Consider the following 18,145-nt stretch of genomic DNA (forward strand, 5'->3'; position numbering starts at 1 on the left):
CAAAAGAATAAAATAGAAGGCATTATTTTCAGAGTAGCTCTTGTACATATTCCCAGCTCACCTAACAGCATTCCTAATGAACTCGTGAGCTTTTGAAGATAATTCTCTTAATTTTTAAACAGATTTTTTTAGCTTCTTTTGTAGTAAAAACAAAATGGGAATCAGTGAGCAAAAATGACAGACAGAAGACCAAGCTAATGCTTTATCTCAGGAAAAAACTCCTGTACTGAAGATGTCAATAGAAATGTTCCCATTCATTTCAACAAGTGCGTCACGGAGTTAACTAGATCAATCTATGCCCATGAGAGGAGGGCAGTAGGCCCCGGCCCCACAAAATGGGAAGGGAAAGGGAAAAGGGAGTGGAAGATGGGAGCTGGCTCAAGGAGGAAAAAAAAACAAACAGCAACAACATTCTATGGAGGAAAACTTATTTTACTAACTATGATATCGGAATGCAAGATAACACAATACAATACAATCTAATTGAAATTGAGACTAATAAATCAAATAAGATAGGAGAGAGAGAGAGTACCTGAGACCGAGTCAAACCTGAAATCTTGGAATGGCTAGGAAAGCACCCTCCAGCACCCACTGCAAGGCAGTAAGAGACCACCCCACCCAGAAGGGCCAGATCCCATGACTTCCATAAATGTATAGGGGAATAGGTACCCAGAATTGGAGCATTAACACTTTAACTCCCAGTGCACTACATGATGTTATGATGTGGAATACTGAAAACCAAAAAACATAAAACTATGGCAAAGTGCTGAATACAGCTACCTTGAAAAATCTTCAGTTCTTTATTTATGGTAGTAAAAGTGGAAAATTACCAGAACAAGACAGATGGAAATCATTTATTAGCTTACTCTGATAAAGAGAACAAAATGAAGAAGCTTAACTTCTCTGCAGTTCTTGGTTACTACAGAATGCCAGAGAATACAGAGATATACTTTTCTGCTTTTACAACACCAGATATCTAAAATGCTTTATAATTTATCTGACTGTGAAAGTTGACTCCTGTAGCTGCTTTTACGGAGAGCCCCTAAGCAATTGAAAAATTTTGGCTATCACTTTTGCCTGTTTGCCTGTTTGCTTGCCTTTGCATTCACCCCAATATTCCACCTTTAAAGGAATGAGACATCTCCACTGACAACAGGAAGACAATATCACAGCAGTCAGAACAGCCTTCTGCTGAGCTAAAGACAAGTATAAATGAAGTGCAGAATGCCTACATGGAAATATACCCTCAGCAAAGAACAAAAGCAAATTTATTTACTAAGTGATAAAAAGAAATTTGGTGAAGTCCATTTCCACTACATTACGCATTTGTTATTACTGCTAACACATGTACACCTGATAAACATCTCAATCACTAATACAATTCTTCATGAAGTGCACTTTTGTGGTCTACATTTCATCTGTGAGAGTGCACAGGTTATTTGGCTCATTGGATCACACTCCAATTTCTTTCACTTAAACGGCTCTTGTGCATTGATACCTGCTGTTCATTGCTGCTGACTGCTGCTTTGTAGTCTTAGAGCTGATAACAAGTGATTCATCAGTTTTGTCAGTAGAAGAGCTCTAGTCATTATGACTTTGTGAGTCCTGTGCGAAGGACTGAGTCAGGCTGGCTTTGTTGCATTGCCAAAGTTCCAATAAAAGCCTAATTCAATGTGAAGGACCTCAAATTTTACTATGTTACTTGCTTCCTATCATTTTCCTGTGACTTCATGCATTTAAATAAATCATCTATATTTAGTGCCAGAAATGCATGGATGATTCTGTTCCTTTCTAATTTGCAAGTTGAACCATGATAATTTACGCCAGCTGAGATATCGCCTTACACTTCAGAAGTTTCCAAAAATGCTGTGCAAAGTTTGCTTGCCTTTGATCTACAGAGATCCTATTCAACTGTAGCAACAGCTGCCCTGCCTACAGTCTAAACTGTAGAGGCTGTGAAAGTCCAATCTGTACTTATATTAACATGTGTTTTAATGTCAATATATTTTAATCTGAGTTTTCAGAATGTTAACATCCAAAATTACTGATAACTGAAACTTTGGACAATCATACAAGGAAAAAAAAAAGGCAGGAAGACTGAATTGTTCCTGCCTTTTACTCTGCAAAGCAAAATGAAACATATGCAACACAGAAGTGCTTTTCATTTTCATTTTTCAAATTAAGGTATCAGGATCTCAAGAAAAAATGAATGGCTACATAAACAAACGCATTAACTACTTAATTAAACTGTGGCGGTTGTTGACTTCAATTTTCTTAGGAAGATGAGAAAACACAAGAAATATTTCTATTTATTATTTATATTTATTATTTATTCATTACTTATTATTTCTAACTTATTTATTTATGTTTAAATAAGATGGTATATTTAAAGAATTTCTGAATGACTAAGATAATAAAGCTATGTAGTGAAGTGCTGTTTTTTGTTTATCTTGTTTGTGTCATTTATTCATACTTATGGGGGGAAAAAAAAAAAAGTGGTTTTAAATACATTGTAATGGTTCTGGAGTATAAACCAAAGGTCAGCAATACTTTGATGAAATTAAGTACAGAAAACCTCATGTTTCCTCTCCACTTCTGTCAATAAATAGGCATTGGAGAAAGGTGATTTTGTTTTCTAAAGTTTGGATATGAAACATTATGACCAGTTTACTCTTTGTAAAATATATATTTAAGTAGACTGGCACATATTTATACATAATTTCAGTAAGCATTTTAGAATGTTTATAGAATAATTATCAACCTTAACATCAAGGAAAAAAAAAAACCAACAACAAAAAAAACACACAACATGAAGACATGACTTCAAAACAATGAAGTAGTAAAAATAGAAATATACAATGTTGGAAAAGACCTCCAAGATCACCCAGTTCAACCATTCAACTACCACCAATACACAAATTGAATTAAAAAAAAATAAAAACAAAAACTCACAAATTTACTTACTCACAGTTTATATATATGCACACACACACACACACAAATACAAAAATTGATATAAATGTATATGCAGGTAATAAAAATAATACTACATGGGTTTGGGGCTGGGAGAATGGAGATAAAAGAGTAGAGTAATTCAGACTAGCTCCGAACTGGCCCTAAGGAAGGAACACTTATCAGCAGCTGAAGGTCACCAAGCTCACTGCATAAGTGCTTGTTTTGCTTCCAGTTCACTGAAAAAGCACATATAATTCAACCATTTCCAAACTGTTCCAAGATGCAAAGTAAAGCCAATTAAGTAGAAACAACTAGGAGACTGTCTTCCAGAAGACTATCTCAGTCCAAACTGAACTTCTAATATCAATCCACTCCTTAGGATCAATTTCCAAATTCAGAACTGCTCAGCAACTTTGAAGCCGAACATCAGCGTAAAGGGCAATTGGAGCTCTATGGACCAGTAACTTTGGGAAGAGCTCCATTTCTGGTCTAGAAGGTGAGTGAATACATGAACAATGCATAGAACCCAATCTAATGATTCCATTATCATTCACATAATACAAGTACAAACAGAACAGTGACTAAATTGAGGATCTATACAGAAGGGCTTTAAGAGTGGTGGGAGAGTCAGTAGTTCTTGTCTGGTCACTAGATAGGAACAAACTCTTAATAATGAAGGTACAAATGGTCATAAATGGAAGGAATCAAAATGAGGCACCACAACCTGTTACAATGTGGAGGAACTCCCATGGAAGATCATCAGACCCACAGACTCATCTTCATAGATGTAGAAGGAAATGACCTTGGTAAAAATGGGAGTGAGGAATTAATTAACAGAGCAGCTCGCAAAGTATAGCAAAAGGAATATCTCTAAGAATCTGTATCAGTATCCAAAATTATCAAAAGAGAGAAAGATAAAAGTTGACCTTTACATAAATGCATTTGCTGTCCTCCACCACCATTCTACAGAAAGCTTATATATTTTGGTATATCTTAAAAGGCTACTAATATCATCTGAACTAATCACACCAAGGGAAAAGAGCAGTGCTGCTATTCAAATGCTACTCATGATGAAGTAGCTAATGCCTCAGACTAGTGGGACAAATCATCACTTGTATTTCAACTAGAAGCACTGCAAAAAAAAAAATCAAACTTTGACATTAAAGTGTCCTGACAGTTTCTCATTTAATTTTACTAGTCAGAAAAAGAAGAACAGACATGGAAAAAAGCACTGCTTCTGTTGCAGATTTGTAACATATTACTGGGTCAGTTGGAGTCATATTATCTCTATGGACAAAACTTTCATTTGGGAGTCTAAACCATAGCAATTCAGCAGAATTAAAAATAGTCTGTACCACAGTAAAGTAATGAAGCCAAAATGACCTAAAAGTTAAACTGATTGTGAAAACAATCTTAATTTCAAAATAAAAAATAATATAACAGCTGAAAAAAAAAATTAGAGTAGTTAAGGGAAAAACTAATCAAATAAAAATAAAACTACGATAGGTGAAAAAAACAAATCAAAACCAGATTTCTCAGTGAATTTGCCTTAGGTTTCACAATGCATTTTACCAGACACATGGATTACACTGTGTATGAGACACCAATATTGGCTTCAGTGATTGAATAGATTTACTTCTATATAGTCTGGATCTGTAGCTGCAGTGATTTTTTTAATGACAACAATACAATTGTCATTTGAGTGCTGTTTCTGAAAAAGTCCTTCAAATTTATTCATTGTTTTAATGTTATTTGACTAAAGAGTAGGCTGAATCCACAGAAATCACTACTGCATAACCCCAATGAAAGTCAGTCATGGAAAATAACACCAGTTTGTTTCTAAATCAGTGAAGCAAATGTACAAAAACCACTTGAAAGCCTGTGTTATCGTTGTTTATACCCTGCTTTCCCCAAATGTTAAAAAAGATCTTCTCTCCTGCTTCAGTGATTCAACGTGGTAAAAAAATTCTAGCTTAAGATCACGCTGAAACTTGCTCAAAGCGTTCATTTACTTTTTTTCTTTTCTTCTCTGTGCTGCAGAACACTTTATCATGCATGTACACATAATGATTCCCATGACTGATGAGAAGAACTGAAAACAGCATTTAAAATTAAATAATTCTACACAGTCTAGACCAAAATATCCTTCCAGTACCTGAAAGGAGCCTGCAGTAAAGCTGGGGAGGGATATTTTGTAAGTAGTGACAGGACAAGGGGAAAAGGTTTTAAACTAGAAGAGGGTAGATTTAGACTATGTATCAGGAAGAAATTCTTTACTGTGAGAATGGTGACACATAGGAACTGATTGCTCAGAGAGGTTGTGAATGTCCCTCTCTAGAAGCATTCAGTGCCAGGCTGGATGGGCCTTTGACCAACCTGGTCTAGTGGGAGGTGTCCCTGCCTATAGCAATGGGGTTGGAACTAGATGATCTTAAAGGTCCCTTCCAACCTAAACTAGCCTACGGTTCTATGATTCTAAGAAAATACCAGAAACTACCTGCTATACATACATTTTTCTCAAGTTTTATCAAAACTTACCTGAAAAAAAAAAGGAGGATGCTTATCTATTTTGAATAAATAAGATTTGTAATAACGAAAACACTCTGACACTGTCTAGTAAAAGTTAGATCCTATTTATTTCAAGCCAGACATAGCAGCTTGCTTTGTTCTCCTGTGGCTTTTTTTTTCTTTCTTTTCTTTTCTTTTCTTTTCTTTTCTTTTCTTTTCTTTTCTTTTCTTTTCTTTTCTTTTCTTTTCTTTTCTTTTCTTTTCTTTTTCTATTTCAGATACAATTAAGTATCCTCATTATCATGACTGCTTTTGAAGTCAATCATTATTACTTTCCACAGAATACTACATGTCAATTGCAGAATGCAGAAAAGATAAAAAATTACGAGGCAAAGGCTTCATAAATTTGCAGTGCTTACTACTTGGAGAATACTCAGAAGTCACTTAAGAAAGCAGACAATTAAATAAACAGGAATGCAGCTTGTAAAAATGCCTTATTTGGCTTTTCGAAAGAATGATACAGCTGAAGGGACTGCCACTGATGTAGCACTAGCAATAAAAATGAGTTACTTCAGGAAGAAAACTTACAGCTATTACACTCATCAAAACAAAGAATTGTATTGTAAAGCGAACACAAGAAACCTCATTTGAAAAGCCAACTGCTATTGCAGTTTTACATGAAAATTGATCAGTCTGCCCATATTATATATTCTTGACACATGAATTCATAACAGCTGACATTTTAAGGCATTATAAAGCTACCTACATGTTTGTGCTTTCTACAATGGGAGTTCTGAAAGGGCTGTAACATAAGACTGGGAATATTTAGGACATTTTGATATCTATGGCAAATGCTCTTGCACAATGTTCTGCCAGCATCTGATGTTTTAAAGATAGAGCCTGTTAAGTTTCAGCAAGAGTATATTTTAATGACTTGTGTTGATCATACCAGTGATATATCCTTGATTTTCTTCATGAGACTCATTAGTTAGTCAGTATGGTCCTCCAGAGCAAGCCCTCATTAGGAATCTTCAGTATGGGAAGGACCAATTGGCATATCCAGATATGTCCTATGTGTCTCGTTCAAAGCACGATTGTAGTGGTGTGACACAAACTAGCAGAACTTGCTCCATAAAGAGAAGTAACTGCAAATTATTAATCAGTAATTAGCTTGCTCAGAAAAAAGGATGTATCACAACTTGTATTTTTACTTTCTATACATTAGAAAGTAAATATACATTAGAATTAACACAATGCAGTTTGTGGTGTTAGTCAAATGTTACTTGTATACACTGCCTCTCTCAAAGCCTGTAGAACCTAAAATCACTATTCACTGGAATTTCCAGGAGTAAAATGCGAACATGAATGTTGCTAGAAGCTATGACTAGGTGTTAAAAGCAAAAATCAGCCATGAACAAGTGCAAACTGTGTCAGCACAAGTGCCATAGAGTGCAGGGCAAACAGAAGAAGTACAAATTATGAATGAGCAATCACCAAATACTGAAGGACCAAAATGGGAAGATTTGCTGATGGTTGGGAAAGGAACTTAAGGGATAAAAAGCAGAAATAATGCTTATTCTTAACTATATCAAATAGAATTCAGAATATATTCTTTGCTATGTAAAACAAATAATTTGAGCTCTAGCAAAAACTTTATGCCATGTTCAGAGTACCTCCATTTTAGAGAAACAAATAACCAGCTAGCCTACCTAAGCAAGGAATTCTGTTAAAATCATTTGAGAACTGGTGAATCTTGTTTTGAAAAGATTAACTTGTGTCACTTGAATAGTATTTCAACCACAGTGCCAGCATTTTCAGCTCCAAACTGTCCTTTCCTCTGTACAGGATGTGGCATCTTACCTGTGAAAATCATCTGATTGCAGGGAAGTAACCATGAAGCTGAGGAAATAAACAAAATCATTTATTTAAAGGAATGAACCTCACAAGTGTTTATTACACACTGTGCCTTTCACCTGGGTCTCATCAGGTTTAGAGGTAAGAGGTAACTTCAACTGGTATATGACCTGCATAAGATCTACAGAAACCTAATTCCAAAGGAACATAAACCCTTACATAAAAATCAAAGCCAGCTAGTTATTTAAACCTTCATTAAAACAATAATCACAAAATTCCCTCGCCTGAAAGTTTTGTTGCTAATTACAAAGGCAGCCTTTTTCCAATGTATTCTTTTATGAACAAATATATTTTCCCCTTTTCAAGTATATTCTCACTGTATGAAATTTATTTGATGTTACAGCATGACATAATACAACTTCAGAGCTGTTTTCCAGAATTAAGATTTTGACTAGCATATACACAAAAAATAATCTTCCACTTTGACAAAATCAAGGCATTAAAATTTGTAAAGGGTTCCACTGAGACAGCTAATGTGTAGTCCTACAATATTACAGAGATAAATGCAACGTAATGATTTTGTAATTTGCAAATTTATTAGAAAGAATAAAATGAAAAAACGTGAGAAAGAATGGTATAAAATCAATAATCAAGCTAACAGAAATATTACTTTCACATTGATTTTTTTAATATTTCAATTTATTATACTATCTGAAGTTTAAATACCAACTAATACACAATGCCAGTGCGAGATAAACAGACTGAACTTTGAAAAACATCTAACTCACAGAAAAATCCACATTGCTAAAACATTTGTTATATGTTACATTTACATAGCTACCAAAACGTATTAAATTTTAAGCAAATAGCTAAATTAATAAAACTCATCAAACATTATAAGATGGATATGCAAGTTCATAAGTGTCACAAAGTATTACCAAAAACTTATTTAATTTATTCACTTCTACAAGCTACCTCTTCTTCCTTATTTCTCCTGTCTTCATCACTGCTTACTTCTATTGCTTAGACAGCTTTAGCCAACAAGGCTGTCCTCATGGTTGTGTCTTCCTACACTCACAGTTAGAATTTGTCTGAGATGCTGAAACAATTGCCATCCAGAACATTTGCAAGAAACAAAGAATAAAAAATAATTACAACAAAACAATATCATGAAAAATAGCCTTAAGGTCTTCACACTTTCAGTTTAATTTGTAAGATCCATAGTATTCATGCATAATCTTCTCAGATATATTTCTGCTGCCTTCTGGACAGTCAACTCTTATAATTTATACTGAAAAGATATACTGAGAAGAGATACGACCTGCTTCTCAGGAATGATTTACTGTTTTTTCTCAAAAAGGCAAGATAGCTTCAACAAATAGATAAAGAGAGATATTCTGAATGCCAGTTTCTTTTTAGCTCATCTTTACAGATCTCATCACACAAAGAAGTAAATGTTAGAAAAACAGTAATTTTTAATTTTAATACAGGTATCATCAAACATTACACTCAGCATGCAAAAGCCAAATATTCCTTTCCAGCATATGGGAGAAATTAGGCAAATATTAACTTAATGAAGGGACCCAAATACATCTCTTTTAAAGAAAAGTTCATGGAAAATGCATTTCTTTTTATACATAGATGTGCGTGAGTAAGAGTGAAACAACACAACCTCTTCTTCAGTGCTGCAAAATTTGTAAAAATAAAAAAAACAAAAACAACAATGCTGTGTTTCCTTAACACTTAATCAGTCCCAGGTAACTTTAAGAAACAACTTCTGACATCAGACTTACATTTGTGAAGTGAGGGTCTAATTCTGCAAACACTTACATGGAAGCACAATTTATTCAGATACGCAGACCTATTGAAACAATCTGGGCACATCTGTAAAGTCATCCATGTGCATAACTGCTTATTAGATCAGATCCCCAGCAAGAGCAAGCAGATATCTGCATGCTATTTGAAATGATCCCAAATAATGTTACTTCCAGCTGAGGTCAGTGAATTTCTAGTTGAGTCACTGACGCTTTATAAGCTGTCACACTGATCACTGCAACCAATTCCCAATATAAAATAGGGCAATAGCCTGTCATTGCCGTGGCAAGGTAGCAGCCCTCTATCAGAGCGCTGCACACACATATTTTGCCGGTCATTACCATAGACTGTGAGCACAATGATGAGCATTAGTGAGAGGAACAACAGGAGAGACCAGTTGCTTGAAAAGGGTGATGTCAGCCAGACAGATTAATGCACACTGCAAGCAGCAATCAGTAAAGCTAAATGGCAGCTTCAGCAGAGTACAAGCACACACGTTACTTTATAAATGACAGTATTGTAGCTGGAAGGGTTAGTTCTTTGACATGAAATGGAATGCATTACTATCTTCATGCTCCACTTCTTTGCTAGTTTTGATAGTCCATTAAGAAAACCAGATGAAATTGAACACATGGAGGTGTGGCAGTAGGCTTCCAGAAGCCCTCCTGCTCTTCCCAGGGCACACTCCAGCCTTTATTTTTTGTACTTGTGTGCATTAATATACTTCTAAGTTAGCAACAGAGCTACCTCAAACTGAATTTTAATTCAGATAGCTCAAATCCATTCAGAGATAAGAACCTTAAATGTGTTCCAACTCTCAGAGAATGACAGCAGGTTTGAGATCTGTATCCCCATAGGCTCTTCTTCAAATCCTATCCTCCAACATCATCCACAGGTCAAATTTATTCCAAGTACAGAACAAACTGAAATAATTGCTGTAATTTCACAAGAAGGTGTTAGTTTTTTTTCTCCTCCATTTACAGCAGTTTTAACCATGTACATATAACTTGTAATTCAGCAATACACACGTTTGGAAAATGTGATAGGAGGTCATGCCTTGCCTCCAGCATTGCCTTAATAAAATGTTAAGTGAATTAAATACACGCTGATATAATTTACAGTAATTCTTCAAATGAAATTCTTCATGTGGAGTGAATTTCCATTTAAATTCATTATTTCAATGAACTCAAACCTTCCCAGTGAAAAGCATTGTCTTCCAAAGAGACTATCAGCTTCTGTTCACTCTTTGTTTACATGGGAATTAAAAATCGTATATGTATATAATGTAAGTCTGCATAATAGGAACTCCCATAACTTCAACAACTTCTGAAGTGACTCCTCTTAAATGAAACTTTGTAATTATTTTTGTATAATTGTATGTAAGATTATCTAACAAACTGAAATGAAAGAATGAAAGTTAGAAAAGAAAGAAAAAATTAATTGACTGTAAATTGTTGTCAGTATTTTCATTTCTCAGAAATCTCGAAACAACTCATTTCTGTTCCAAACTATGCACAATTTCTCATGCAATATTTCCTGCAGAATAGAAATTTTAAACACTAAATAAGGATAAAATATAATTCCATGTCATTTTCAGTACCTCCCCACCAATGGAGAAAGGGGAAAGAGTGCTGGTTTTGAAATAACTTCTGTAGATTCTTTGTATAAGCGTTATAAAACATTTTCCTTTAAAGGAAGCATTCAGAAATACTTCTTAAGCTGTACTGACTCAATAATAAACAATGCCAGAGCAGACTGTGATATCATACTAAATTCATATTTCCATTTCTAGGGCTACTTCAAATAATAATTATTTGCAGTCAGGATTCAACCACAAAGCATCCACCTGTTTCTTACTGACCTGTTCCAACCTGACGTAGAGCAGAGAAAATAGGAAAAGGCAATTATAGTATCTCTTCTTAAATGACTAATATATAGCAGGCTTGACACTAGTAAAAGTTATGCTAAAAAACACTGTGAGTTTTAAATAGCCTTCAGTTTTGTCAAAGTGCTGTAAATTGGCTGCAAGCATGAAGGAAAGAATCATTTTCAACCCAATTGGCTTCATCTAGGAAAACTGTTCAGCTCTCCTCGTGACTATCTGAAGTGCCTTATAGTAGTTCCCACTCACAAGGAATAACCCTTAAATCATTTAAAACTTAAGCCCTCAACCCCTGATTGCTTGGGACTCCAAGGGTAGCATACTGTGTGTCCCTGGCACTCCAAATGGTATCATGTGGACACAGCTATGCAGGACCCAAAATCTGATTTGGAGTATTTTCCAGCAGTGCTCATGTGGAAGAAGGCCAATCATGACTGCAATCTTTATTTGGCTGGAAGCAGTGGATTATGTTACTTGCAGAGGAAAGAGGCTTAAGAACACGCTGGCATGCACTGTAGAATACACATTTTGCAAAGGCAAGCTGGAAACATACTTTTGATGAACACTGACTCCATGAGTCTTGTTATACTTTCAAATATGAGTGAACAGGTCATTCTACAGAATTCTGACCACACTATCTGCTATGAATAGCAGAGCAATGTCCATTTAATACCTCTGAAATTTGTCTGAAAGAAGAAAGATGTGCCTAGGTAGGAGACCAGATGAGTAAGTAGCAAATGTTTGCTTGAAATATCCTGTTAACTAGGAACTTGTTTATGCCACCTTGTCAGGGAAAACACAGCATTAACACACAGAATGTTTAGTACTAATTACGCTGTGCTTTTTTGAATTTTTAACAAGAAGTTTGTTCTGTTTCTGTTTCAAATATATTACTAGCCATGTCTAATGTAAATGAATCGTGGAAAAGCTGCAGGAATACATAATCATGTTGAATGTACTATGCTTAGAATAATTTAACCCTCAAGCTAAAGTTGTTTTCTATTTTTCCATTCAAATTAGCAGTGAAAGGATTCACAGACATATGTTAGAATCAAGCTGCATGAGAAAAATATCAGAAGAAAATGAAATCAACTATAGAAAAATACAGATTTTTTTTCAGTAAATAGATGGATGATAGAAGAGAGCTCTAAAATAGAATGGTAGAGATACAAGAAAAAGAGTACTTTTTACAGTGAAATTTGATTTTGTGGTTTTTCTATATTGTGGAAAATTTAGAAAGTAAATTATCCTGAAACTGCAGAATTTACAGAATATTTTTCTTCCTCTTTAATATATAGTTTCTCTGATATTTGCATTAAATAAGTGATGTTAAAGGTGGGGGTACTGGAATGGATCATTTTAGCACAAAAGGCAAGAATCATGCTATTTTATTGAATCAGATATATTTCTTTAAAATCTGTCTTCTCACTGTCCCTTCAGTGCTTGGAATATGACAAGGATCTGTTTACTGATTGCTTTTATTTCCTAATGCAGTTTTACAGCTCTTGTTTAAGCAATCCACAGTTCAAGAACAAGATTTCCTCTGTTTGACACCACTAAACACAGACAATACTCTGCATCTCTGGATGACCTAGGTGCTAACACGACAATAACTCAGCAGCAGAACACCTCAATGTTACTGTTTCCATCCCTGTGTATATTCATTTTTCTCTACCTTCATCATCCAAAACTATGAGGAATATCTAGGCATGCATCTTCCACTAATGAAACATACAGAAGCAATGAGAGTACTTTCTTTCTGAGATCACTTAAGATTTTTTTTCCTGTCATTTTTACCATCATTAATTGCTTCTTTTTATTTAATACACACTGTAATACCTGAATAATAAATTTGTTCAAGAAGTTCAACAGATGAGAAAATGAAAGAGAAGAATTGTATCTGAATGCTCATCTTGGAAGACCTAAGATTTGAGAAAACTGATAGCAGGCAATGGCTGATAATGTGGGGAAGTACAAATGAAGAAGAGAATCACAGGATAGCCCAAGTTTTAAGGGCAATACTGAGATCATCAGGTCCCACTCTTGGATCCCACTGCTCCTTTCCCTAACCACCAGCTGCCCTTCCCTGACACAGCTCCATGCCGTTCCCTCGGGCCCTGTCGCTGTCACACAGAGCAGAGCTCAGCGCTGCCCCTCCGCTCCTGTGAGGAGCTGCAGTCGCCATCAGGCCTCCCCTCAGCTCCTCCGCTCTGGGCTGAGCAAACTCAGGGATCTCAGCGGCTCCTTTTATGCCTTGCCCTCCAGACCCTTCACCTTCTTCATAGACTTCTTTTGGACACTCTCTAGTAGTTTTGTGTCCTCATCTTGTGGCTCCCAAAACTGCAGATAGCAGTGTGCAATGAATATGTTATTTATCCCAAAATACTCTAAGGAGAGCACGTAGCTTGAAATATCCATATAATGCAAACCAGATCTCCAGCATTGGTGGTTGATTGATATTTAGGTGATCAAGGACAATTAGAGCATTCTCAGAATACAATTATATTTTCAACCGAATAATTATAAGTAGCATATTTACTTCAAGCTGCTTTGTAACGGTAGAAAGACAGAAATCAAGACATAGATAAAGCAAAAGTGGAAAGGGAAAGAATGTTGGTGTAAACATGGCTGGCTGACATTTGGAAATAGTTTCTGAAGGCAAAGATCAATCATTATATACTATATGACTGTGAAAGTATAGGAAGAGGCAGATATGCAGAGGGAGCTGAAACTTGCTTATTTTTTTCAAGGACATATGAAAAATGCTCAAGTGAAACAACATCAAGAATGTATTAGAGATAGCTATCTGTCATTTTTATCTGATCATTTCTTATACAAAACCATGCAAACATTTTCATGCAATAATAAATCAACTGTTCTACATAACAGGTTTATAATCTTTCTTTTACCACATGAACTATGAAAATAAAAAACAGTTAATTGACCCTAAATTTTACTAAAACAAAAACAAGTAAACAGGTAAAGAAATCATTGCAATTGTTATGTCTTAATCACTGTGAGCCCCTGCAGGATCAGTTTTTTTGTTTTTTTCATCCCTGTAACAACTGATGAACTCAGCAGAATCCAAGAGAAAAATTCAGCCCATTATATTTCAACCACAACAAACAGGAAAAGTGGGAGAAAACAGAAAGCAAAAATAAATAAATAATCACATTTTTCTTTGTTAAATTCAAATAGGAAATTTAGGAAATTTTCTGAAAAAAGGTATTTATTTTGACATTGAATAGCAAGATTGATCAGTAACAGAATCAAAATGTATTACCCCCATAAACAAAGGGAACTCATGATCACAGTTATTCTTTTCAATAGATACCCATGTTCCTTGAAATATGGGGAGAAAACTGTACACAGTATAAAAAAATATAAATAATTAAGTTTATCATGTATTTGACACTAGACATAATACAGAATAGAATAGACTTCTTAATCAACCAAACCCTATGAATCAGCATGCGTATTCTAATTAATGCAGTAATTCCAATGTTACTTTTTGACTCATTTTGTTCCTGAAATATTTCTGCAGCTCCTATTCCACTTTGTGAAACATGCATATGCCATGCTCCACAGTTCCTCAAATACAAGAAATACATTTATCTATTAAGCTTTCACGCTTCCTTCCTACTTCTACGCCCTTGCCTCTTTCTCACCATTCTGCATTAGAATAATAAAATGCAGGTGAAACAAAGCAAAATCATTGAATCATAGAATCATAGAATGGCCTGGGTTGAAAAAGATCACAATGATCATCTATTTTCAACCCTCCTGCCACGGGCAGGGTCGCCAACCACTAGACCAGGCTGCCCAGAGCCTGGCCTTGAATGCCTCCAGGGACAGGGCATCCACAGCCTCTTTCGGCAATCTGTTCCAGTGTGTCACCACCCTCTGTGTGAAAATCCTCCTTCTAATATCCAACCTAAACCTCCCCTGTCTTAGTTTGAAAGCATTCCCCCTTGTCCTATCACTATCCATCCTTGTAAACAGCCGTTTATACGCTCCCATCAAGTATTGGAAGGCCACAATGCGGTCTCCCTGGAGCCTTCTCTTCTCCAAGCTAAACAAGCCCAGTTCCCTCAACCTTTCTTCGTAGGAGAGGTGCTCCAGCCCTCTGATCATCTTAGTAGTCCTCCTCCAAACTAGCTCCAAGAGTTCTGCATCTTTCTTGTGCTGGGGGCTCCACGCCAGGACGCAGTACTCCAGATGTGGCCTCACAAGAGCTGAGCAGAGGGGGACAATCACCTCCCTCTCCCTGCTGCCCATTCCTCTTTTAATGCAACCCAGAACACAGTTGGCCTTCCGGGCTGCAAGTGCACACTCCTGGCTCACGTCCAGCTTCTCGTCTACCAGGACCCCCAAGTCCTTCTCCACAGGGCTGCTCTCAAGGGGTTCTTTGCCCAGTTTGTATAAACACCTGGGATTGCCCTGGCACAAGTGCAGCATCTCTGCACATAGAACAATCTTCCAGTATATCCAGAATACCAAGAACGGAAACTTCACTCGTTACCTGGAGTTTGCTTTAGTATATCTCAAGAGTTCAATTAGCAAGAAAGTAAGCCTGTTCATCATATATCAGTGTGACAGCTACACGTCTCACATAACATTTGTAGTTCTTTCCAAATTAGCTTGCTCATGTACCACATCTAGTTGCAGGAAGTGAAAAACAAAAACAAAAACGAAAACAAAAACAACCCAACAGTTCTCCTAAGTAAATATGTCTGTTTGTGAAGGCATTTCCCAAGGAATGTAACCATTTAGTACTACATGTGTTCACTGCAGTAGAAGATGTGTCAAGTCTTTAATGGTTGACAGCTTCAAAAACCAGTCTTCATAGTTTCCTAAGGAGGTCTGAGGAGAAGCATATAATAAGACATAAAGCTTAACTAATTGCAGGAAGGATGTGCACAAAGTCATCTGATGAACTACAGAAGGATGTTCCAAAAATTAATTTGCTAGAGAGAATAAGATTTGTCACCATTTAAATATTCTTAAAACAATGTTTTCAGATCTGAGGAGCAGGCTATAAAGATTATTCTGATTTCAGCTCAGACAGAGTTGATTTTCTTCACAGTGTCTGGTGTGAAGCTATGCCTTGGCTTTAGGAGAAAAACAATGCTGATAACACCCTGATGTTTCAGGTGTTTCTGTGCAGTGCTGCAAAGAGCCAAGACATTTTAGTTTCTTAGGTTCTTGTACTGTCCTGCCAGTGAGAGAGAAGGGGATGAGACAGAACTAGGACAGCTGATCTAAACTGGACCTAGAGATATTCCATACCATATGAAAAAATATGAAAAAAACCTGTAAAACTGAAGGGAGTTGGCTGAGAGGTGGCTGCTACTGCTCGGTGACTGGATGGGTATTGGTTAGCAAGTGGCAAACAATTGCTTTGTTTGCTTTGCATATATATATGCTGTTGGCAAGCAATTGCTTATTTTATGCATATATATGTATAACAGAATCATAGAATCCTCAGAGATGGAAAGGACCTTTAAAAGTCATCTAATCCAACTCCTCTGAAACGAACAGTGACATCCTCAGCTACATCAGTTTGGTCAGGGCCTGGTTCAGCCTTGCCTTGAAAGTCTCCAGGGACAGGGTCATCCATCACCTCTCTAAGCAATCTATACCAGTGCCTCACCACTCTCACTGTAAAAAACATTTTCCTTATATTTGACATAAATCTTCCCTCTTGTAGTTTGAAACCATTTCCACTTGTCCTATCACATACATACATACATCTATGCATGCTGCTCTAAAAGTAATGCCTCCTACTTATTTTCATTGGCCCACAACATCAGAGGCAGTTGTTGGTGTTATGGCAGTAGAGGTTGAAACTTCCCAGCAATAGTCTGTTACATTTTATTGCCGTGTGATGGACGGCAGCAGAGAGGCAGTCTGACAGAATGGTATCTCACATGGGAGTACTTATTAAGCAAAGTTGTGTCACTGAACCTTGGCTGGATTGTCTTACCACACCAATCGTACTGTCTGGATTTGGTGCCTTCTGACTTCCATCTGTTTAAGTCAATAAAAGATGGACTGTGTGGGCAACATTTTCCTAGCAACAACTCCACCACAGCAGCTATGAAACAGGGGGTCACCTCCTCTGGTGTGGATTTTTATAAGCACAGTATGAAGGTTCTTGTTTATCACTGGCAAAAACACTAATGATGATGATGATTTTGAACAATAGCATCTTCTAGATGAGAATTTGCTCTACTAGTATTTTTGTACTCTTTGTATCTGTTGTAGCTTTATAGATGAGAAACATAATGGAAGGTTGCTACTTCCAGCAGGAAGGAGAAGCATCAGAGAGATCACTGTATCATCAAAAAAATCTGTCACATAAAATAGCAGGACTGAAAGTACTAAATCCTTATGCTATGATTATGCACACTTCATGTCATATAAAGTTTCAGGATATTGAAACCTATGTGTTGTGACTTGTAGTCAAAGAAAAATACATCTGTTTAGATATGGATTCTGATACCCTTATTCATCTCAGAGAACTACAGTGAATACAATTAACTTTTAAAATTTGACAAGTATTAGGCTTACAGAATTGGAATCATCTCAAATTTATCTAGCAAACATTTCTCAGCACTGCCATGAAATGACCCTTAGCAAAATCTTCACTGGCCTACAACCAAATCCTTTCGGTGGTGAGATGTAAGACAGCATGATTAATGACAGCAATAATTAAAAAAAAAAAAAGGAAAGATTTGCATAAATGCTATAAAGATGCAATCCAATTACTACTGTTCATTGCTCTAGTATAAATAAAAAAGTTGGCTTGAGAGATTCAGCAACATTATCATCTATACAGTATAAAGAGCCAATACTGCATTTCAGATTCACTCCTTAGCTATTTTCCAGATTTTATTAGCCTTTGAATCAGACTAAACATGCTGTGCTGTTCACTGCAGTTTTGCAACTCAATCTTTAAAAAACGTAATCCACTTAGTCATATAAAACTTTGATTACTGAAGCCAAAAACAACACTAGAGCTTTATGAAAAATCTGTTGGGATTTTGAAGCATGGAAATGGCTTTTTTTCATTTGCATTAAAAGCAATAAATTGACAGGTGTTAAGTGTGAACATGTAAGTTTCCAGAA

The 18,145-nt window shown here is 36.1% G+C and overlaps 1 long non-coding RNA gene across 3 annotated transcripts in view; it reads right to left on the reverse strand.

The window, feature by feature from the left end:
• The window catches only part of LOC116216434, a 111,255-nt gene that overhangs the window by 85,269 nt on the left and 7,841 nt on the right, over nt 1-18,145 (reverse strand). For all 3 annotated transcript variants that reach the window (XR_004159162.1, XR_004159163.1, XR_004159164.1), the window contains exons 2-3: nt 7,324-7,362; nt 3,680-3,757 (exon numbers count right to left, since the gene is read on the reverse strand). This is a non-coding gene — a long non-coding RNA (uncharacterized LOC116216434). The remainder of the gene's footprint in view (nt 1-3,679; nt 3,758-7,323; nt 7,363-18,145) is intronic.

The sequence above is a fragment of the Meleagris gallopavo genome, chromosome 3 (genome assembly GCF_000146605.3).
Source record: "Meleagris gallopavo isolate NT-WF06-2002-E0010 breed Aviagen turkey brand Nicholas breeding stock chromosome 3, Turkey_5.1, whole genome shotgun sequence".
Lineage (NCBI taxonomy): Eukaryota > Metazoa > Chordata > Aves > Galliformes > Phasianidae > Meleagris > Meleagris gallopavo.